Source organism: Trichechus manatus, unplaced genomic scaffold (genome assembly GCF_000243295.1).
Source record: "Trichechus manatus latirostris isolate Lorelei unplaced genomic scaffold, TriManLat1.0 scaffold00069, whole genome shotgun sequence".
NCBI lineage: Eukaryota > Metazoa > Chordata > Mammalia > Sirenia > Trichechidae > Trichechus > Trichechus manatus.
In genome coordinates, this window is record NW_004444005.1 from 4,190,333 (window position 1) to 4,213,830 (window position 23,498).

The window sequence follows — 23,498 nt, forward strand, 5'->3', positions numbered from 1 at the left end:
CACAGCCCCCCACGTCCTGTCGCACTTTGTAGGGGGTTAGGCCCACCCCACCCGTCATCCCCGGCTACAAATCCCCACCATCCGACAAGCCCATTCCGCTCCCACCTCCCTCTTTACTACCCAACCCCCGCCGTCCAGCCCATTCCAACGCCCCCTCCCCTCAAAAGCCCCCACCATCCAACCGGCCCACCCCACTCTGCAAACGCCCACCATCCAACCCGCCCATTCTGCCCCCACCTCTCCCTTCACAAACCTCCATCCAGTGGGTCGATTGCACTCCCCCATTTCCTTCCAAGTCCCCCACCATGCAACTGGCCCACCCTACCCCACTCTACAAACCCCCCACCACTCAACCGGCCTGTTCTGCCCCCGCCTTATCACAGACCAGCCCCCTTTCTAACCAGCCTGCTCTGCCCCCACATCCCCCTCTCCTGACCACCACTGACACCAGCGATGGGAGACTCTTGGCCCTAGGGGCCCAATCCAGCCTGAAACCATGCATGGTTTGACCCCCACAGTATGTTTTGGTTTTACTGAGAATTAATTCCCATTTAAAAAGCGGGAGTTTTCACATAAAAAAACCCACATTTCCATCTTCGTTTGAAATATAGAGGCTCTGGCAGGAGCCTCCCCCTCCCGCATTGCCACTTGGCAGCTGTCCTGACAGAACACTGGTGGGGCAGCTGCCCCAGTCCCCACTGGGCCCATCTGCCTGGCCCCAAAGACACCTGAGTTCTCCTGCACCAGCCCTTCCCAGGGCCTTTGCAGGTCCCCCTTGTGGAGTGGCCACCCTCACCCCTTAAAGCCCCTGTTCTGGGAAGCCTCCTAGCCCACCCCCACCCCCAGTGGTCACCCAACCCATCCCTGCCCCGACAGCCTCCAGGGGGTGATGGCGCCGGCTCCTCCCGGCCTGTTCCTGGCCGCCTGGCACGATGGCCTCTGCGGCTGTGCTCTCATCACCACAGGGCTGCTGCTGTCTGGCTGGAGTCTCCCTCCCATCCTGGCTCAGGGCCTGGCCCACAGTAGGCGCTCAGTAAGTGTTGGCTGAGCAGCTACAGAAAGACAGTGGCTGGGATTGGGATTCCGCGAGGTGGCCTGGGCCGCGGTGGGCGCAGGGCACCAGTCCCTGCAGCTGATGTTCATTTTAAAAGCCCCAAATGTTCGTTCGGGGTGGCTCTCACCAACCGAGGAGGCTAATGATTTCCACGCTTCATTTTTCTCCACCTTACTCCCACTGCCAAGGCGTCGGGGCCTCTGCTGCCACTGCCCTCAGCCTGGCATCAGAGCCCTCCCAGAAGGTGCAGTCAGCCTGGGTGGAGTCTGGGGGTGGGCAGGCGCGGGTGCCTCCCTGGCACCTGTGAGGACACAGCCAGCTCAGGACCACAGGTCTGAGGGTGGCAGCTGGCCGGCACCTGTGGTGGGGACAGTGGCCCAGATAGCCCTCCTTGGGCCACGGCAGCTGTGAAGACCCCCAGGCGGGCCTCTTGGGTACCCCCTCCCCTGCTGCTTCCCAAGCAGAGGCCAGGGCCGGGGCCAGGCCCAAGCTGCCCCTCTCCAGCCACCAGACACAGGCTAGGTTTGACTAATAATCCGTATCACAAACCCAGCCAGTCACCATGATCCTATTTTACAGAAAAAGAAACAGGTTCAGAGAGGGTGACCTTGCCCAAGGTCACAAGGCTGATAGGGCACGAAGCTGGAAACCTGTGTGGCTCTCCAGAGTGCCCTGCCTCCCAGAGAGGTGAGACTCTTCAGGACTGGATCCAATGCCTAGTCTAGGAGGTGGGACGAGTCTGCAATGAGGAAACACAGCACCTGAGTCCCAGAGCTGGCTCCTCTAGGCCTCCCTTCAGAGCCTTGCACATGCTGGCAAAGGCCCAGGACCCTGTCCCCACCTCCTCAACCACCCCCTCAACACAGTGGCCGTGGATCTGGGAGGCCCAGCTAGGTGCCCTCAACATCCAACACCCGTGCACAAAATCACATACTACCTGCCGGGGCCTGAGTGTGCCACCTGTGATACGGGTGAACAGCCCCAGCTTCTGTAAACAAGTCAGCAGACTGCCAAGGAGGAGGCTTCTCACCCTTCTGTTTCCTCACCCCTCAGATACCAGCCCCAGCCCACTCCCCGTGTACCAGGCCTTGCACACGCTGTTCTTGGCCCCTGGAATGCCTTCACTGCCTTTTGGAAATCCAACCCTCCTTAATGGACAGTTCAGAGAGCTGGGGGCAAGTGCTGTGGGGTGAGCCAGCCTGGGTTTGAATCCTGACTTCTGCCCTCCCAGCTCGGACTTACCTGCTCTAGGCCTCAGTTTCCTCATCCGTAAAAAGCACAGGGGCTGCTGCAAAGAAGAGTGACTGATTTCAGAGACCGTCATGAGGATGGCATGGACAATGGGTGCAGAAGCACTCAGCACAGCCTGGCAATCATAAGGCTCAAGGCTTGTGACCTTGATGAAGGCCACAGGAGCAGGGAGTGATTAAGAGCCTGGGCCCTGGAGGATCCACATCCCAGCTCCACTGTACCAGCTGTGTGGCCTTGGGCAAGTTACTTAACCTCTCTAGGCCTCACTTTCCCCATCTGTAACATGGGGAGATTAGCAACAGTTCCCACCTCTTTGCTTGTGCTGAGGATTAAATGAGATAATGCAGATCCGCTGCTTAGAGCAGAGCCCCGCATGCAGTAACGCTCAAACAGCGTTAGCTTGCTCCTCATCACTGTCATGATTAATAAAGGCTACCAATCCCAAGCTCAAGTAGACCCTCCTGCTGTCCTCATAAGACCACGGAGCATGATTTTTAGTGTAGTAAATAATTAGACAGACCTGCGTTCAAATTTCACCTGTGCTGTTTGCCAGCTGGGGTCCCCTGGGGAGGTCTCGGTTCACTCAGCTGTAAAACGGGGACATGGCAGTACCTGCAGCAGCAGCCTCTTTGTGCTATCTGCACCTGACCCTTCTACCGCCCCTCATCAGCTCCAGGATCAAGCACAGACAGGCCCCACAGGACCTGGCCACAGCTCCACACAATGGCCAGCTGGGGGCACCTGACCCAGGGCGGCCCCTTGTCCAGCCTTCCTGGGAGCCTGACACTGCCTGGCCTGCAGACCTTGGACAGTGGTGGTCGGCAAGTGGTAGGGGGACAACCTGAGCCCCTCAGGGCCCAGGATTGTCCCAGAGGCCATGGAGGGGGCCCACCCAGAGAGAGGGTGAGGGACCCTCAGAGAGACCAGAAGAGCAGCTGCCGGAGGGTCCTGATGGGTGGATGGGTGCACTCAGGGGCTTTGCTGTCCCAGCTGCCTGGCCCTGCCACTTGTTGGCTGTGTGACCTTGAGCAAGCCGCTCCACCCTCCATGCCTCTGCTTCCCTGTCTGCTGAGCAGTGATCATGAGGCCTGTGAGGGTGACGGTGAGTAAGGACACTCAGGCCAAAGGACTCCGTAAACCAAAGGGCCCCTCAGACATTCGTGGCCTCTCAAACACAGAGGGTAACCAAATCCTTCCCCAGCCCCAAGGTCCTGTGCGCCCAACCCCAGCCACCCTCACCTCCCCATCTCTCCACTCCAGTCACAGTGGATCCCTAGAACCCACCAACCTGGTTCCTACCTCAGGGCCTTTGCACTTGCTGCTCCTGCCTGTGGAAGCCTCTGCCCTCGGCTTTCCAAACACGTCTCCTTCACAACCCAAATGTCCTCAGAGGGGCCTTTCCCAACTCCCAGCTCCCATGGTCTGCTGTTTCAATGGTGACGATCGTTTTTTAAAACCATCGTCTTTATTCACCAGTTGACTGTCTTCTCCCTCTCTCCCTCAAGAGAGCATAGCTCCGTGAGGTGGGGATTGTGTGTGTCTTGATCCTGCCGTACCCCCAGTATCTAGAACAGGGCCGAGCACATCACACAGTGGGTGCTCAACAAGTATTTTCAGAGGAGTGGATGGCAGAGACACCCCTTGCCTCCCCACAGGCAGCCGTTGTCCCCTTGTTATCTCGCCCCCCCCCTCAGCCCCCCACAGCACGGAGTCCTTCCCACTCTGCAGCCAAGAAGCGTGTCCCTGTCACCGCATTGCAACTGCGCCTCTCGGGTGAGGGAGGGCCCGGGCAATTTTCTGGCTCACAGCTCATTCCAGAGCTGCCTGGTGACACAGACGGCCCCCGCAGGCCCGGGGAGGCCTGTACCATGATGCCAGATGCAGCCTGGGACTCCTGGCCCAGAGCCTGGCAGGGCTTCTCCGGGCCCGCCCACCGCCGGCCCACCCAGGCCTGGAGGGGCTTCCAGGCTGAGCCCAGGATGGCATCTGGGGGCTGAGCTCCCGTGCGCCCGGCACTCCCCCGTTACAGTTTACAAAGTGCGTTCGCAGACATTATCACATCGGCTCCTAAACGCCCCCTAAAAACCACAATAAATCTCACACTGCGGCTCTGAGCCCACCGGCTGCTGCAGCATCAGCGAGCAGAGGGGCCTCGGGGCCCAGAGCCTGCCAAAGCCTGGCGCCAGCAGGGCCAGAGGGGGTCCCCGTGCGCGGGTGGCAGGCCCAGCTGGGGCACTGCGGGAAAGAGTGTGGAGCAAGCCCCGAGGCCCACTCCAGAAAAGGAGAAAAACGTTGTCACTGTCTCTACCCAGTCAGTCTCCTGGGACAGCGCCCGCAGGCCTTTGGGCAGGGGTCCGGGACGTCAGTGGATTCAGGGGCGGGCAGAGGTTAAGAAGGGGACCTCTCATCAGCACTTAGGAGCTCATCAGGGAGGTGGGGGGGAGGACACAAAACCGGCTCAGGGGTAGTCAACCCAGCTGGCTTCTAACCTTCCTGTCTGTCCACCATCCCCCAACACCAGCCCGCAGCCCCCTCCCCAGTGTGCCAGCCCTTGCACATGCTGTTCTCGCCCCTGGAATGCCTTCACTGCCTTTTGGAAATCCAACCCTCCTTGAAGGACAGTTCAGAATTCCTCACATGGAGCTCCCTCTCCAGTGTCGGGAGGGGGCATCCTGGACCCCGGATCTGGGCCTGTGCCCCCTCAAACTGCCTTGCCCCTCTCCCTCCACCACCCCACTTCCCTGCTTTGCACTTTGAACCCCTGAGGGCAGGGCCTGTGTACTGGTGCGTTTGCAGAGACCAGGTGCCCATGGGCTCCCAGAAGGGGTGCCTGACAGCCTGACAGTGAATGACAGGATCACAAGCTAGAATGAGAGGCTAGGGACCGTAGGAGGAGGGGACCCCACATGACAAGCCCAGCAAGCATTGTTCCTCTGCTTTCAGCCCAGCTTCCCGAGAAAGTACCCCTAAACATGTGAGCCGAATCAGCCGGAGGCTGTGGTTGGGTTCTGTTTTCTTACCGTTTCACTTGATTCTCAGTCATAGAAGCTCAACTTACAAACTGTGGAAAGTTCAGGGAAGTTTAAGTAAGCAGGGCAAGGGAGGGCCTGGCCCGAGGGGCTGCGGCTGCCCTGGCAGGCAGCCCTTCCGCAGCGCAGGCCTGTGACTTCCCTCCTGCTGCCTGCCCGCCAGGCGGCCGCTAAGCCACAGGCCTGACCTCTGGGCCACCGAGGCGGCTGGCCTGTCACAGTGGCGGCTGTGGCCGCGTCACAGCAGGCGTGGAGCAGGTGGTAGCTTCTCTGCAGTCACCCCTGAAAGGAACTGGCTTTTTTCCTTTTCCTTGAGATGAAAACCAGCTGCGGGGCCAGGGCTGAGGCCCTGATGGGCGGGTGGCCCTGGAGTCTTTGTGAAGTAGTCGCCTTGTGGTATCTGAAGCTGGTTAAGGTAGCAGGAACCAGGGAGCTGGAGATGGGGGCAATTCAGGGGGCAGATGTCCACCCCCTTTGGGGACACTGGAGCCCCTCAGGGAGACCTCTGAGGTCATAGCCTGGCTCCTTGGCCTGGTGTCCCAGCTCCTCCCTCCTGGGGCCAGGCCTCACCTTCTGCCTCTCCCCCAACACAGCCAGGTCCCACCCACCTAGCCGACCCTCACTGAGCCTGAACCCCGCCTCTGCCATCCTCTCTTACACCTCCCAGCCTTTGCCCAAGTTCCTCCCTTGGCCTGGAATGCTGGCCTCCCTGTTCTTCTGGCAAAATCCCTTCTCAAAGCCCAGCTCTCAAAGGTCCATCCTCTCCAAGTCTTTTCTGACACAGCGCCTTTGAACATCCAGGACCTGTTTCACCACATATTGCCGTGGCCTAAGATTTATTCACAAGGCCCTCGGCCCACCAGCTCCTGAGCTTAGGATTGTGTTCAGTGCTGCCCAAGCAGACTCCCAAAGAGGGCTGGCAGGGTAGGGGGACTTGAACTGTGCAGCAAACGAAACCCTGCTTTGAAATGTGGGTTTGGGGACCCCGCACAGAGCCTCCGGCGACTGGGCACCCTTTGTGTTTGGGGCAAGAACACAAAGGATGCTGCGAGGAGCAAGACAGTCCTCCCAGGCCCCAGAGAAGGGGCCCCACGGAGAGGGTCAGAAGTGATCTCACCCCCAGAACTGGCTCTGCTCATATGTTCTCACCTTCTTGTGGCCTCTCTGAATCAACTCACCCAATCTCCCCACCCTGGACTCTGTCTGAGTTGACCAGAGAGGTTAGAAGCTTGGCCTGAGGACACACAGCAAGCCTGGGGCACAGGGTTCCTCCCCGCCTCCCCACCACCCCTCTCAGCTCTCAGTATTGACAAGGGCAGAAGGGGTAATCGCTGCGTGGAGAAAGTCTGGAAGATTTACACAGATGACACCCACCCACAGGCCAAAGTCCTGTCCGGAATCAGACACACATGCACACAGGAGCCCCAGTGGCCTCAAGCCCAGGCCCCTGGAAGGGGCGGGCTGCAGACTTTCATGGTCCCTTTATCCCTTCCCAGGGGCTTCCCAGGGCACTTAAGATAGAGTCCCACCTACTTCACACCATATACAAAAATTAACTCAGAATGGATCAAAGATCTAAATGTAAGACCTAAAACTATAAAACTCTTAGAAGAAAACAGGCATCCATCTTCAAGAGCTTAGATTAGGCAATAGTTTCTTAGGTATGACACCTAAAGCACAAGCAATAAAAGAAAAAAATAAAGTGGACTTCATCGAAATGAACAACTGTTGTGCTGCAAGTTCAGAACATCCTGATCAAGAAAGTGTAAAAACAACTCACAGAATGGGAGAAAATATTTTCAGATCATATATCTGATAAGAGACTTGTATCTCAAATATATAAAGAACTCTCACAACTCAATAATAAAAAAGACAAATAACCCAATTAAAAAATGGGCAAAGGATCTGAATAGATATTTCTCCAAAGATGATATACAAATGGCCAATAAACACATGAAAAAATGCTTGGTGTCATTAGGGAAATGCAAATCAAAACCATAGTGAGATACCACTTTGCCCCCAGTAGGATGGCTATGATCAGAAAAATGGAAAATAACAAGTGTTGATGAGGATGTGGGGAGATTGAAACCCTCATTCACTGCTGGCAGGAGTATAAAAGGGTACAGCCACTGAGGAAAACAGTATGGCGGCTCCTCAGAAAGTTAAACATGGAACTACCATATGACCCAGCAATTCCGCTCCTAGGTATATATCCAAAAGAATGAAAGCAGGGACTCAAACAGATACTTGTACACCAATATTCATTGCAGCATTATCCACAATAGCTAAAAGGTGGAAACAACCCAAGCGTCCATTAACAGATGAATGGATAAACAAAGTGTGGTATATTCGTACAATGGAATATTATTCAGTTGTAAAGGGAAATGAAGTTCTCACACATTCTATGACGTGGATGAACCCTGCCTGATAACATGATGCTGGGTGAAATAAGTTAGACACAAAAGGACGAATATTGTATGATCTCACTTACATGAAATATCTAGAACAGGCAAATGCATAGAGACCAAGCTTTGAGTGGTTACCAGGGGCTAGGGGGAGGGGAAATAGGGAGTTATCGCTTCAGGTGCACTGAGTGTTAAGGATGATGAAAAACTTCGGAAACAGTAGTGATGATTGTATGACACAAGGAACGTCATTAATGTCACTGAATTGTACACGTAAAAACGGTTGAAAATGGCAAACATTTTGTTATATGTATTTCACCACACACACACATCAAAAGACAGTAACAAGTGTTGGAAGGAAGTGGAGAAACTGGAACGCTCATACGTTGCCGTGGGGAATGGAAAATGGTGCAGCCGCTTTGGAACACAGGCCGGCGGTTCCTCAGAAGGTTAAATACAGAGTTACCATAGACGCAGCAATTCCACTCCTCAGCATCTACCCAAGAGAAATGAAAGTATAAGTCTACACAGAGACTTGTATGAGAATGTTCACGACAGCTTAATAGCCAAAAAGTGGAAACAACATAAAAGGCTATCGAGCGATGAATAAATAAATAAAATGTGGTGTATTTGTAGGGAGGTTTGCTTGTGCAATGGTTAAAGTGTTCAGCTGTTAACTGAACTGTCGGTGGTTCAAACCTACCAGCCGCTCCACAGGAGAAAGATGTGGCAGTCTGCTTCCATAAAGATTTACAGCCTTGGGAACCCTATTGGGCAGTTCTACTGTGTCCTACAGGGTCACTATGAGTCGGAATTGACTCAACAGCAGTGAGTTTGGTTTTTCGGTTTGGTGTGTTTGTGCAACGGAATATTATTTGGCCACAAAAAGGAATGAAGTACGGATAATGCTACAACATGGCTGAACCTTAAACACGCTCTGCTAAGTGCAAGAAGCCACCCACAAAAGGCTCCATTTTTATGAAGTGCTCAAAACAGGCAAAGCTAAGAAACAGAAAGTAGTTTAGCGGTTGCCTAGGGCTAGGAGGGAGCCCTGGTGGTGCAGTGGTTAAGAGCTCAGCTGGTAACCAACAGGCTGGCAGTTCAAATCCACCAGCCACTCCTTGGAAATCCTATGGGGCAGTTCTACTCTGTCCCATAGGGTCGCTATGAGAATCGGCTTGACAGCAACGGGGTTGTTTTGGTTTGGAGGCCTAGAAGGGAGGTGGGGGGTGGGGGCGGGAAGGGGAGTGACTTCTAATGGGTAGCATTCTTTTCTAGGGTAATGAAAATGCTCCAAAGTTGATTGTGGTGATGGTTGCACAATTTTGTGAATGCTCTAAAAACCATCAAATTGTACACCTTAAACAGGAGAATTTCATGGTACGTGAATTATATCTCAATAAAGCTGTTATAAATCAAAAGGGTCCTGCCCCACAGACCCACAGGAGCTGACCTGCCCACCTGTCCCCTCCCAAGCCACCACTGAGACAATGAGAAGCAACGTCAGAGTACCAGGTGTGGGGCCCGGGCCCTTTATCCTCCAATGGGTCCAGCTCACTTCTGCCTGATCCCCCACCCTCCTGCTCATCATTTGGATCTCAGGTCAGATGTCCTGCCTCAGACAGGCCTGACTCCACATCCCGTGACTGAGCCTCTGTCCCCTCACACGGTTCCCAACCTTTGATGCAAGCCTGGTGGCAGCATGGAATAGGTGCCAAATGAGTGCTGCGAGGACAGGAAGCTCAGTTTGAGCCTGAAAGTGTTAGGAGGCGGGGGGGATCTGTGGAGCAGCTGGGGGGCTGAAGAGGGGAGGGCCCTGCTGGGCAGGCTTTCCTAGAGTGAGGCAAACTAATGAGGATGAGGAGGGCAGCATGCCAGACTCCGGTTCTAGAAGGATCCGTTGGGCTGCTGTGTAGGCGATGAACCAGCAGTGCAAAGCAGGAGGCGGGAGGCCAAGAGGAGATCACAGCCTTAGCCCAGGCCTGTAAAGGCAGGTCTAGCCCTAGGCCACGCCTACACAGATAAGGCAGAAGGTCACAATAGGGAGGAATTTGCGATCCAACATCAAAGTGACTTGGGGACAGGACCAGTGTGGGGTGAGGGAGTCCAGCATGGTACCAGGTTCCGGTGTATAAAGAGCCGGGCGGGCGTGGGGACACTTCCCGAGGTGGGAGCACTGCAGGAGGAGCACATCTGGGGTGAGGTCCTCTGAGCAGGCGGCGCTGTCCAGCCCCACCAGGTCCATCCACTCACCCTGTGATGCTTCCCACACCCATTCTCTTGGCACCCTGCACCCTGAGGTCAGGCCTCAACGCCCACTACTGACCGAGGCGACGACCTCCCTTTTGGCCTCCCTGCCTCAAACCACTTGCCTTTTCTCATTTGTCCTCCAAGGTGCCACCACAGTTAGAAGTCAGCACAGGGTGAGTCATTCTCCAGCTCAGAAACCTGCGATGGCTCCTCACTGGCCTCAGAACAAAGGCCAGATGCCCCAGCAGGGCCCACGAGACCCTGCCTGGTCGGCCCGCCTGGCTTTCATCCAGGTGGGCGTGCGGGCCACCCAGGCTCCGGGCTCTCTAAGCTCCGTCCATTCCTCACTCTCCCCCGCTGTGCCATTGCACGTGCTGTTCTTCCCACCCCAAATGCCCTTTCCCCCTTCTCTCCCTGAGCCTCGGCCAGTCTTTTCTGGAACCCAAACCAGGAAGCCTGACCCGACCGGGAGTTCTTCTGATCACCACTTTATTTGAAATGACTTAGAAATGTTTAACCACCAAATCACAAACTTGTCAAGTGACCTTAAATTGGAAAGAATTAAGAGTATCCCAGAAAGTCCTGGCCCATGGGCCCATATTCTGGACTTCTCCTGTGGTGAATTTGCTTCGGGCTCAGACACCGTGGAGGTGAAATCCATGAGAGCAGGGGGGCCTGTCTGCCAAGTTCATGGACACGGCCCCAGTGCATAGGGCTGTGCCTGGCACTGTGGAGGTGCTGAGGAAGGGCTGGCTGGATGGGAGGAGGGGCAGCGGGTAGAAGGGAAGAGGGAGGGAAGGATAGGGAAGAGGAAGGAGGAATGGATGTAGAGGAGGGAGGGATGGGAGGAGAGTGAATAGAAGGATGGACAAATACACAAGGAGGAGGGATGAGTGGGTGGGGTTCAGATTGGCCCATGGCCTCTTGAACCCCAGAGGATGGCCCTTTCTAGGGCCGGTATAGGATCGGTGTAGCACCATGAACTGCTGGGACGCAGGAAGCCCCAGCTCTGTAATCCACAAGTGACTGCCAAACTGGGCCCTTCTTGACTACAGACATCTGACTGTTAGAAAAGAACCACCCCCAACTCCTCGCTGGTCCTGTCCCAGCCCACCCGAGGGTCTCCAGGTTCCCTTAGGGCCTTGGCTGAGCCTCTACACCTAGCAGCCTTCCCAACAAATTGACCAGAACACTCTGGAGTCATCGCTGACGCCTCTCCTCTCTCCCTGTGCATCCAATCCATCAGCAAATCCTGTTAGATTATTTTCAACAGCATCCTGTTGGGACTCCCTGGTTCTGCCCCTGCCCCTCCCCGAGTCGATTCTCAACTCAGCTGCTGGAGAGGTCCTGTACGGGTGATCCAGGAGGCCCTCCCATCTGGCACCCATTTCCTCTCTAAGCTCATCTGCTTCCCCCTCCGCCTCGCTCTCATCGCTCCAGCCACAATGGCCTCCTTGCTCTACCTGGGTTGTGCCTCTGCGCCCCTGCCCCGGCTGTTCCCTCTGCCTGGAACGCTCCTCCCCCAGAATGCCACCTGACTCACTTCCTTGCCTGCCGTATGTCTTTGCTCGAATGCCACTTTCTCAGTGAGTCCTTCCTTGGTCATCTTATTTATAATTAGGGGAAAAAACAAACAAATAAACAGCCCACCTCTGCTTCTTCCCCTGCCTTATTCTCCCCCTTGGCACTTATGCAGTAGTTCAATAAACCACAATACATTTTACTGCTTTATCACGTTGTTTATCTGTCTCCCTCCATTAAAATGTGATCTCCACACAGGCAGGGTTTTGTCTGTCTTGTCCACTGCTGTGTCCCCAGCACTAAGCATGGGCCTGCCGGACACATGTGAGGTGCTGGATGAACACACGCAGAATGAATGAATGAATGAATGAACGAACCTCTCTGGTGTCCAGGCTTGTTCCTCCCAGGCTGATCTGCCCTAGGCACAACATCCATACCTGCCCCATCACTGCTTTTATCCCCTGACCACCAGCTGTTCTGGCCCCCCACGGGCCCCCAGGAGTCCTCCAGCCTCCTGGCCCAGGCCCCTCAGGAACCAAACCACCTTCCCCTCCGGAGGGCTGCCTGATCTCTCTCAGAGGCCGATGGGATGGGCACAGCCCTGGTGACCTGCAGGGTGGAGTTCCAGGGAAGATACCCCAGGGGTGGCCAATCTCCCCATGTGGTTCAAGAGCCATTTCTGCAGCACCATCTCCAGCTGGGCCCAGGTGGACCCCGCAGTCAGGGCCTCCTCTGCATGCTACCCCTGGCCACTGTCACTTTGGTTTCTCCCACTCTCTTCCCCCTTCCAATCCTCCACGTTTATTTTCCAATCGAGCCTCAGATCCTGCCGGGCCGGGGAGACAGAGTGGCCAGGCTGTGGTCACAGTGCCACTGGACAAACTGAAGCTCAGAGAGGTCACGTGAGTTGTCCAAGTTCCCCCAGTGAAGTTCCAGGCTCCCCTGGCTGCCCGTGCCAGATGAGATTGGATCACAGAGAGAGTTGGGGCCTCCCTTGCCACTCCAACTGGGCCAGGGGTGGCCAAGGACACTGAGCCGGAGTGGGGAGTCCCCGAGCTCCATCTGACCCTGTGAATGACGTGCTGATGCGGGCACCGGTGCTGACAGCTCAGAGACCAAGGAAACAAATCGATGAGTGGTGACAGCTCAACCCGGAGCATTTTACAGGGACTTCACAGGGGTTGCAGTTGCGGAGACAAGTCAGACATGGCTCTGGAGACCCAACCGAGCTTGTAGGCCACTATAAAATGGTAGCAGGAGTAGCAGGAGCATCAGAACCTATCTAACTTAAGAGGGGGATAATTGAATCAAGATCAGCCCAAGGCTGACTCCCCTGAGGCGGAGGTCAGACATACCTCCACCCTCCAAACTTTTTACCAATTCTGACACCAGTCATCCCTCCCACGGCACTCTCTGCTTCTCTTCTGGGTTTAATAATCCGTTGCAATAGCCACATGGAACTCACAGACCATACTTACAGTTAAGTGGTTTATTAAAGAAGTAACAGGGTACAACTCAGGATCAAGAAGAATGTAGGCAAAGTCTCCCTTCATTCGGTGCAGGACAGCTCTCTCAGCTCCTCTTGTCTGCATGGGCCTCCTCTTGGCCCTGCCACTTGGGGTTGCTGCCAGCTCTGCCGCTGGGCGTCTTCTGGGCCTGTCACCACCTTCAGTGTTACAGCCCTTGACCTGCGTTACACCTCGTTTAGGAGGTTCTTTTCTTCCTTCTCTCTGTCTTTCTCTCTGCTTCTCTGCTTTTTTCTCCTTCTTCCTTCTGTTTCTTCCTGCTTCTCTCTGTCTCTAAAATCCTCTGTGGGGGTTGGCTGCTTATATACACAGCTCTGTCAGTTTCAAGGCATGGCCCTCCCACCAAGTCCACAAACTGACCAACCCCCTCTCAGTAGACCACAGAAACTTTATTTGCATAGTAAGCTTTGCATAGTTCATAGTCACTTCATTTGCATGGTTTATTAACCAATCCCTGCAAGGTGCATACCAATCACAGGGCAGGCTGCAGCCCAGGGCCAGACAAAAGTCTTAAACCGCAAGTTGTTTACAGCTTACCCAGGAAATGTCAATCAACCTGGACAAAAGTAACAAACCCTCTAGGGTAGAAAACCAGGGCAAAGGTAACTCCTCGGGGCTTAGGGGAAAAATCTCTCAAGCTGGTTTTTCCTTTTTCATTAAGGAACTCATTTCACCACAACCATGTGTGGGGGGGTGTCTGTGTGTGTGTGTGTGTGTGTGTGTGTACGTGTACGTGTGCGTATCTGTGTACGTGTGCATATCTGTGTATGCGTGCATCTGTGTACACATGCTTGTGTGTATGTGTTATAGGGCACAGGACTCCTGAGCTGACCCCCATAGGTCCCCAGATCCACACCCTCTTACCCCAATGGCTCTGAGGGGTGGCATAGAGATAGGAAGAGAAGGAGGTGCGTCTGGACCATTCAGCAAGGGGCGTAACAGGACAGGGTCCCAACCAACACACAGCACAGCAAAGTCAGCTGGACCCAGATGCGAATCCTGACTCAGCCCATAACCCACTGGATTTTAGGCAAGCAGGCTAGACCCTCAAAGCCTCAATTATACTGTCCACAAAATGGGTCTGATACTTCTGCGTCTCAGGGTGGTCAGGATTTACAGGATGATGTAGGCACTCCATAAATGATAACTATTTAGATTATTATTAGTTTGATTAGAAATCCACATTTGAGCAAGAGAATGGATGCCCACTGGTTCCAGAAGTGATGGCCGAGACCCCCTCCGCTTTACCATGGGCTGGGCACCAGACATCAGGCCCCGCCCTCAAGGGACTCACAAGTCATAGTGATGATGTGTATGAACGTGTGTGTCCCAGCTGGCTGGCTTTCCGAGCAGGGTGGTTTACTGTTTTACGAGCACAACCTCATTCAGTCGCCTAAGGAACCCTGTGAGGTGGGGGCTGCTACTCTCATTCTGCAGGTGAAGAGACACGGAGAAGTGAAGCAACTTCTCCACGGTCACCCAGCAGGTAAGGGGCTGAGCCAGGATTTGAGTCGAGGCTCTTACCACTGTACTTGGCAGGACAGAGACTGCACAGCCCAGGTCACTGACTGCTCAACTGCCCAAATCAAGGCAGAGCATGGAGCTGTGGGAACACTGGGGAAGGAGCAGTGTGTGGGGGATAGTGGCTCAGGGAGGAAGTGATGGGACACCATTGAGCAGGGACTTACAGGACAAAAGCCAGGAGGAGGAGGGGAAGGGCAGGCCAGGCAAAGACCCAGAGCCAGGAAAGGGCTGATCTGCCCTAATCACGGCTACATCTCTCCAAACTGATGCGGCTGTTGCAGGCCTACTCACACCCTCCTGCCTTTGCCTATGCTGTTCCCTCTGCTCGCATGCTGTTCCCCCTTCCTTCTTCCCTCCAGGTTCAGTGGGGGTGAAGGAGAGGATTTGAAAACAGGCCTGCTAGACTCCTGACCACGTGCCTTTGCTGCTGCGCTGTCCTGCCTCACAGACGGGGTGGCTCTTAAGCCTGGTGGGAACGAGGGTAGAAAGGATCCTACCAGGAAGGGCATGGTGAGCAGGGGGAACTGAATGTGCAAAGACATGAGGCAGAGTCAGGAGTGTGCCGGATCTGTACTCCTCCACAGCCTAAGGTGCCCCATTACACTCCAGGGCTCCAAAGCCAGTGCTCCTTCCCAGGGGCTGCCTCGGGAGGGGTGGACAGGCAATGCTCACTGACTTTGGAGTCCCACAGGCCTGGCTCTGTTATTGCTCTAGCCAAGTCGCTTCCTCTCACTGAGCCTCGGCTTTCTCCCCTGTGAAACGGAGATCGTAGGCCCCACCCCAAGAATTATTAGAGCAAGTGTAAACAAAGTCCGGCACTGAGGAGGCTCTCAGTAAACACCAGCTCTATGGCCTGGGCCTGCAGCTCCACGGCAGAGACCATGGGTGAGACTCCCCAGCTCTCTGGGTCCCTGGCATCGAGCAACTTCCTAGCCAGGGCACCAGAAAGCTCTGGAGGGCGGGCTGGGGCTTTGGGGTAGCTGGTGGGGGCTATGATTAGAGCAGGGAGGTCATTTTAAAGACAAGACGAGATGTGGGCTCTCACTCAAAGGTGACGGTCAGTGGCGGCGAGGCCCATGTCTGTCCTCAAAGCCATGCTTTCCAAAAGTCATTTTGGGGTCTCCAGTTACTCAAGGTGCCAGCCACAGCCCTGCCCAGTTGACAGATGAGATTGGAAGCAGATGTCTGGGGGCCGGCTCAGCCCAGGCCTGGACACCACACCTCCCCCGACAGGGATCCCACGGGGACCCATGGGGCTGCTCTCAGGGCAAGGGCTGTTGGAGGTGGCCCCTTCCCATTCTGTCCTCAGAGCCTGGCCCAGGAGGAAAGAGTACAGTAGAGAGAGGGAACAGCATGTGTAAAGGTCCTGAGGTGGGAACACGCTGGGCATGTTGGAGGAACAGCAAGCAGGTCTGTGAGTGAGGTGGGGGGTTGTAGGAGCTGGGGTCAGAGGGGACGAGGCAGGAACACAGGCAGGATTCTGCTTGGACTCTGGGTGAGCTGGGAGCCATTGCCGGGTTCTGGGCAGACCCGTGCAGGGTCCACGTTAGGTTCTAACAGGACCACTCTGGCTGCTGCATGGAGACTGGACAACAAGGGGTGAAGGGGGAATAGGGAGACCCGTGAGGAGGCCACTGCACCCATCCAGGCGAGCAACAGGGGTGCTGGCAGTGGACATGGAGCAAAGGGAAAACCACAGATATATTTTGAAAGAAGAACCAATGGGATTTGCTGATGGATTGACTGAGGGAGGCAGGAGAGAGGAGTCAAGGATGACCCCAAGGATTCTGGCCTCAGTAAGGGAGTGGAAAACTGGAGGTGGCATTACCTGAGACAGGGCAGGTTTGGCGTGAATTTCAGGAGCTCACTTTGGGCTGCCGGGCTGGGGCTGCCCACTGGCCACCAGGTGGAACTGTGGTGAAGGCACTGGGTAGGCAGGTCTGGAGCTGGGGAGACAAGTCCAGGCTGATGCGGGCACCTGCTGTGTGGATCGCCAGGTCATGCACAGTAGATCCTCAATAAATGCCTGCCGAGCCAGCCTGTAGGGCCTCGGGGTAGCCCAGCTCCAGGCCTCCAGGGGAAGCAGACAGACAGCCCCAGGGCCGACCATGGAAACCCACACCCCAGAGGGGCACGTGTGGCCCCGCCAGCAGTTCTTGGTGATTCGGAAGGGTGATCTGGGCAGGCTTCTTGGCCGAGGTGGCCTAGGAGTCTTGGCAGACAGGGATGGGGTGTGCATTCTGGGAAGGCGGCTGCTCCTGCCTCGGGGGTAAGGTGGGGACACAGAAGGAGCGAAGGCCCAAGGGAGCCAGTAGAGCCCGCATTAAGTGTATCGGCGCAGGGGCCCACCCCACTGGGGCCAGTCCAGACTCCAAGACCTTGGGCCAGATACTTAACCTCTGAGGTCTCCGTTTTTGTCTCCACAAAATAGGAACGATAACTGTACTCCCTTCATGGGTTGGTATGAGGGTCAAACGAGTTAATCCACGTAAAGTGCGCAGAACAACATGGTGGCAGTGTTCAGTTAATGTGACCTATTCCGTTAGGACTAGGAAGTGGTGAGCTTGGCTGCCAGGATGAACAGACAGACGCAGCAAGGGGAGAGAAGAGCAGTGTGTGAAGCCCAAGTGTGAGGTAATGGGGGCCAGATAAGGAGGCAGGCTTTATTCCCTTTGGGCAATGGGAAGCCATAGAAAGTTCTGTACAGAGAGACGAGGATGATCCATTCAGTCCTTGTTATCCACCACCTGTGCTCACCTTGACGCCATCCCATCCCAGACCCAACAGCCCTCAGCTGGCAACACACCTGCTGGGCTCAGGGCACATCCCATAATAACAGCTAATGCTTGGTGAGCACTTACTATGTTCCAGATGCCATTCCAAAGTCATTAATCCTCACAACAGCCCTAGGTATGGGGTTGGTCCTATTATGGTTTGACAGATGAGGAAACCGAGGCACAGAGACTGTCGTACAGTTAAATGTCATGCAGGTAGTAAGTGGCAGAGCTGGGATGCAAATCCAGGCAGTCAGACTCGACTCCAGAGTCCACACTTGCCTCTCCAAGCTCAGAGACTGACCAGGAGCCCTTGGTGTGTGGCTGAGCAGCTGGGACGCGGTCAGTACCACCAGATTCTCCAGTAGGCAGGGCAGGGACCACTGTACCCATTTTACAGGGGAAGAAACTGAGAGGTGTCCATGGAAGAGCTAGGGCTCCAGCCCTGTCTATTGAACTCCAAATGCCCTAGCTGGGGGCTGGGCAGGCACGGCCTTTGAAATCCTGAACTTCCTTTCAACCTGAATCTCGTGGTCCTGCAGTGACCCCTCAGCCTGGAACTATCTCTGGGATCCCTGCTCCCTTTTGAGGGGAGAGAAGACAATGGGTTGCCCTCCTTCCTTTCTCCTTTCGAAGAGACTTTCCACCCGAAGAAGGCCCTCAGCTGGCTGGTCCCCATCCCTGCCCTGCTGGTACACCGTTCATCCCCATGAGCTGCGCCCAGAGAAGAATGACATGTAAGCTTCACCGCGCCCTCTGAACAGTTTCACAGTCAGGAAAACCAGTAGAGAGAAACACAATGTTTGCAGACCAGGTCAGGTCCAGGGTCACACCGTAAAAATGGATTCCTGGAAAAACATAAACCAGCAATTTACCCTGTGAATGTTATGGGCCTGAAAAAAAAAAATCCATTCCATTTGAATAATGAAGGGAGATAAACTATTCCCAGTTCTTTATTAGTGAATTCAGGATGCACAAAAACGGAACAGACATGGAAGCGCCTTCACAGGCAGTTTCCGACTGGAGAATCAGCCACTTTCATTTCATAAAAACCAGCATTTCTATTAAAAGCGAATGCTGCCCAAAAGGTTTGTTTGCTTCCTCCCCCTCCCCCACCCCCAAACTGTACTGACTACAGGGCAATGCTTAGTTGCTGCTGTTGTTGAAACAAAGCTCAAATTCGCCTGACTTCACGCCGCGGTTGCTAGAGCTGGAGGGAAAGTGATTTCGGAATCCAGGCGATCTGTCGGATTTCTTTGTGGCAACCACTTCATCGCTCAGTAGCCAGCCATGATGTCATAAGCCCATCAGATTTCCGGTAGGGGGAAAACACTGGGGAATTGGAAAGAATGGATGTTTCTGAGGCGTCAGGCGGGCGGGGGAAGGGGCTGGGTGTGTTTGGGAGGAGAAGCGGTGTGGCTGGTGGGAGGCAGGAGAAATGGCTGTGATATTAAATGTCGGGAAGAAACCTGAAAAAGCCAGCCACCCAGATGTTGTCTAAATATCCAGATGTTTGGCGCCGAGCAGACAATGCCCCCCAACCCCCCAAGAGCCGCTTGACATATCGGCTTTGACCTCGGGCCTGCCGCCAGGGCGCTGCCAGAAGCCGTACATCATCACGGTTGCCCACCCCTGGGTTTGGAATTTTTTTCTAAATCTTTACACACGGATGACAGGCGTAACTAGGTCCAGATTTTTAAAAGCTGTTGAAGGAGTGATTTGAAAAGTTCAGTCCCTGGAATTAGCTTCCCCGGAAAACGCTATGTAGGCCAAAAAGGAGGGAAAAAAACCCCTCAGCCAACACACACACACAAACATATGTGACTTCTAAGCCAGAGGATTTAAAAACCCAAAACAAAACCAGAGAGTCTGAGAGGCCAGGGCTGGCGGCTGACACGGAGAAGCAAGCAATGAGGCCTCCCCAGGCGCGCGCTCCCCCCAAATCAGAAAAACCTCACGCAGCTTTGTTCTTCTGACAAAGCCCCTCGCTTCCAAGGAGCCGACAGTTGCCAACAAAAGCAGAGGGTAGAACTAATTTACACTCAGACTCGGCTTGAGGGGTCGTAAAGTACACAGATGGAAATGGCTTTGCCTGGGAAGCTGCCGCACACAACTGGCAAGGGGGACCCCAGGCCCGTGGGGGGAGCCCTACCGGCCACAGACCAGCAGGGTCCCAGCCTCCTGGTGGCCTGGCCACGCGCCCACTGAGGCCACCTCTGAGACCTGTGACATCACGCTAATGGCCGTGAGAACGAGCCAGGGACTGCAGGGCCCTGGGGGACACAGCCCTGAGACCTTGCAGGCACGGATGCAGAGACAGCTGGGCGGGGGGCGGGGGGGGGTGCACTTCCAAGTAAACCGAGGCCCCTGATAGCGAGTAAGAGCTCCAGGCTGGGGGCTCTGTGCCTCCCCTCCTAGAGCAACCCCTGTGCTTTACAGACGAGGAAATGGAGGGCCAGGGGCAGCTGAGTGGCTCATCCGAGGTCACCAAGCTAATTAGTGGGACAGCCAGGACAGGGAACAGAAGACACAGGCCAGGCGTTGCACAGCTCTTCCCTGAACGTTATCTAATTTCATCCTCACACACCCTGTGAGGGAGGGATTATCATTAACCTCCATTTTCAGAGGAGCCAATGGAGGCGCAGAGAGGTTAAGTAATTTGCCCAAGGTCACACAGCTCATCATTAGCAGAGCTTGGCCTGAACTCCGAATCCAGTGCTCTTTCTGTTGGGTGGGGGGATGCAGTTGAGGTTTACAGGGGAGCAGTGAAACTGATTTAAATACATATTTAAAATGCTGGTGATTCCCACAGATCCCTACAGAACAGAAGGGAGTAAATCATCGCAAATTAATTTTTTAAAGCAATTGCAGGCAGGAGGGCGGCTGGCCGGGTGGGTGGGGAGGCCGCTTTTCTTCTGTCCCTGACAGAGGCTGAATAGAGCGTGGAGCTGCTCTCTAGCCGTGCGTGGCAGCAGCTCAGTCTCTGAAGGGGGTGGGCGCTAAAAGCTTTGTCGAGCATCTGTGAGAGCGTAATCTGCGGCAGGCAAGGTGCCAGGTGCACAGGTCTGATGGAGCCAGGGAAGGGGAAAGGCATGGTGACCAGGAACCACGAAAAATAAAAATGAGAGTCAGTCTCTCTGAGTCCCACTCTGCTTCTCAGTCAGGGCTTCAAGTGCACTGCAGGGCACCTGGGCAGCTATTTGTGGCCCAAAGGGCTGACTCCGGGCCAGAGAGGTGTCGCCCACGGCTCCTACCCACCCAGGGGGGCGGAGGAGCCAGGCAAGCACTGTGGCCCTGTACCCTGGCCATCCTGGGGGCACTGCTGGCCACCACGTCCTCCCAGAGCAGCACTTGAAGGCAAGCAGCTTTCGAGAGCAGGGACAGAAGAAAGAGGCCCGTCAGAGCTCAGAAAATACCCTTCCCCACGTGAGGGGGACTCTGGGTGCCTGTCCCAGCTCCTCAGGCAGGCTCCCCCTTCTGGCGGGCCAGCCCTAGCGCTGCAGTGGGCTGTCTGCGCCAGGCCTCTCACACTGTCCCCACCGGCCTGCTGGTTTCTTTTACTTTGTTTCTGTGATCAGCGAACAGGGTGTGGAGCCCAGGACTCAGGCCAGGGAAGGGAAAGAAAAGTGCCTGCCATCTGGACGTCTGACCCAGCTCAGCAGTCCCGGTTTTTCTGAGGAGATCCTACCAGTTCCTTTAGCACTTTGCCTACTGTATACCCAGAGGAGATCTGGGTCCTGCCCTCAGGGTGCTTACAGTCCACAAGAGGAGACAACTGTTTATCAAATAGTTATACGAGTATATCCATGGAGGGGGTGGTCCTCAGGTTATGAGAGTCCATCATAGGGGAAGTGTCAGGTCAGGGAAGTCCGGGAGGCTTCCTGGAGGAGGTGACACTAGCACTGGGGCCCGAAGGATGAGGAGGCATTAATTGCTCTGGCTCAGTGTCACTCCCGCAGAGAGGCCTTCCGGGACACCCACCTAAGGTTGCCTCCTCATGCGCCTGCACTCTCATAGCTCCCTCTGTCCCCTTCCTGACTGTTGTTCTTTGTCGATGTCCCTGCACTGGTCTCGAAGCCCCATGAAGGCAGAGACTGGGTCTGCCCTGTTCCCAGCCGAGTTGCCCATACCTGGCACATACGAGGTGTTTGATGACTATTTGTTGAGCAAAAGAATAAACACGAGCAAAGGCCCTGTGGTGGGAAGAATCACAGTGACTAGAAGGGTATGGAAGTAGAGCTGAGACAGAGGGCACAGAGAGAATGGGAGATGAGACTGAGCCTACCCAAGAACCACCCTGGACACCTGGGTCTCTCCTCTCCTCTCTGGGCTTTCTTCTGCCCTTACCTGTGGCAGAGACTGGGGTCTGGTGTCTTCTGACCCCTACAGCAGAGAGTGCTAAAAGATGCCCCACCCCACCTGGGCTGCCCCAGACTCAGCACCCCTGGGGATGAGGGAGGTGGGTGCTAGCCTCATCCCCCAGTACTCTCTCTGCCACTACCTCCCGTCCTCCATTCATTCCCTCGCAGGTGCTGTGGGACAACCTGCAGCCACGTGAGACAGCTGGAGGCAGACCCAGGGGTCCCAATCCAGCACCACCTCCACCACGCCTCGAATCCCGTCAACACTGGCCCCCCCAATGCCAGACATCCTTTCTCCTCACAAAGGCAGAAGTGGAAGGACAGAAAAAGCCAGGCTCTGGGTTTGGACGGACTAGGTTTGGGTCCCCTCAGCTGATCACCAGCATATGGCAGCTTCTCTGTGCCTCAGATTGCTCACGGGTGAAATGAGGATACCCCAAGCTCCAGGCAGGGCAGAGTATGGCTGGATGAACAAGCCCGGAAGGCTCGAAATGAAGTCTCCCCATCTTCCTCCAGACTCGATTCAGTTACTCCCCCCAACTCTACGAAGCCCCCAGGGAGCAAGGGGGATGCGCCCGGATTACAGCCTGGGGCTAGGACTTGGGGGACCTCCCAGGCGCTCCTCCGCCCCGGGAGGCAGCTGGAGACGGTGACAGGTGAGAGCTTCTCAGCTCTTGGAGGCGCGGCTCCTGAGCGCTGGGACCCTCCTCCCCGCCACACCGCTCCGCGCTCTCAGGAAACTTTCCGCTCCGGGTCGGCCAACGTCTACACCTGCTCAGGGCTTTGCGGCGTCTCAACCACAAGCCCGTGTCCACACAGCCTCATCTGCCCCTGGGTCGCCGGAGGGGGCCTCAGTCTAGGTCCGCGTCTTCACAGTCTTACGAGACGCGAGTTCGGGGGACTGCCAACCTCAGCCCTGGGGACCAGTTTAAACTACCTCTGGATCTCAGAGACGCCTCAGCCAGACCGTCTGCGCTCGTCTACACCGCCTTGGCAGCCCCCGGGTCACCGGAGATGCCTCAGCGCTGGGGCCGCGTTTACACTGCCCCGGCAGCCCCCGGGTCACCGGAGACGCATCAGCTCAGAGGCCGCATCTACACTGCCCGAAGCTCACGAGACCCTTCATAGCGCAGCCAGGGACGCAGATCCTGCGACATCGCGCAGTGTGGGAAGTACCCCCAACCTTCTCCGGGTGCCCCATCCCGGAACAAGCCCGCCCGGGGCTGCTTACCTTGCTCGCGCGCTCACGCTCCTGTCCTGGCTGCGCCGTCTCTTTCATACATTTTGCAATATTGCTGGTGGCCAAAGAAAATGTTATAAATCCTTCCGAGTCACGTAGCTGCTCCCCTCGGGCCCCCCGCTCGGCTTTTTTGCGCCCTTGGGACAATGCGCGGCCCCAGCGGCCGGACGCCGGCCAAGGGTCTCCAGGCAGGCGCGGCGGGGCGGGGCGGGGGCGGGGCCGGGGCGCGTCGGCTCAAGCCTCCCTCCCCTGGGAAGCCTTGGCCTGCGACTGGGACTCTTGTTCAAGATCCTGATTGGTCGTCCGGCCGGCGATGCTGATGCGTGATTGGCTGCGAAGAAGAAGGGGCTCAGGCAGTGAGGGTGGAGGTTTTCGTGTTTTATTCTTTGCGTTTTTTTTTCCAGTGGCCGCTGCTGCTCTTTCGGTTTCTCCTGAGCTCTGCAGCCTTCTCCTCGCTGCCTCCGTGCTCCCTGTCACAACACTTACCAACCCGAGGGGTAACTGTGCCTTTTGTCTTCTCTACCAGATGGGTTACTGATGAAGACCAAAGACTACAGCCTTCA

General features: G+C 55.6%; 1 protein-coding gene across 2 annotated transcripts in view; it reads right to left on the reverse strand.

The window, feature by feature from the left end:
• TCF20 (transcription factor 20) overlaps window positions 1–22,944 on the reverse strand; it is a 177,869-nt gene extending 154,925 nt beyond the window's left edge. For both annotated transcript variants that reach the window (XM_023734590.1, XM_023734589.1), the window contains exon 1: window positions 22,927–22,944. The gene's annotated coding sequence lies outside the window, so the exon portion shown is untranslated. The remainder of the gene's footprint in view (window positions 1–22,926) is intronic.
• Window positions 22,945–23,498: the final 554 nt, after the last annotated feature.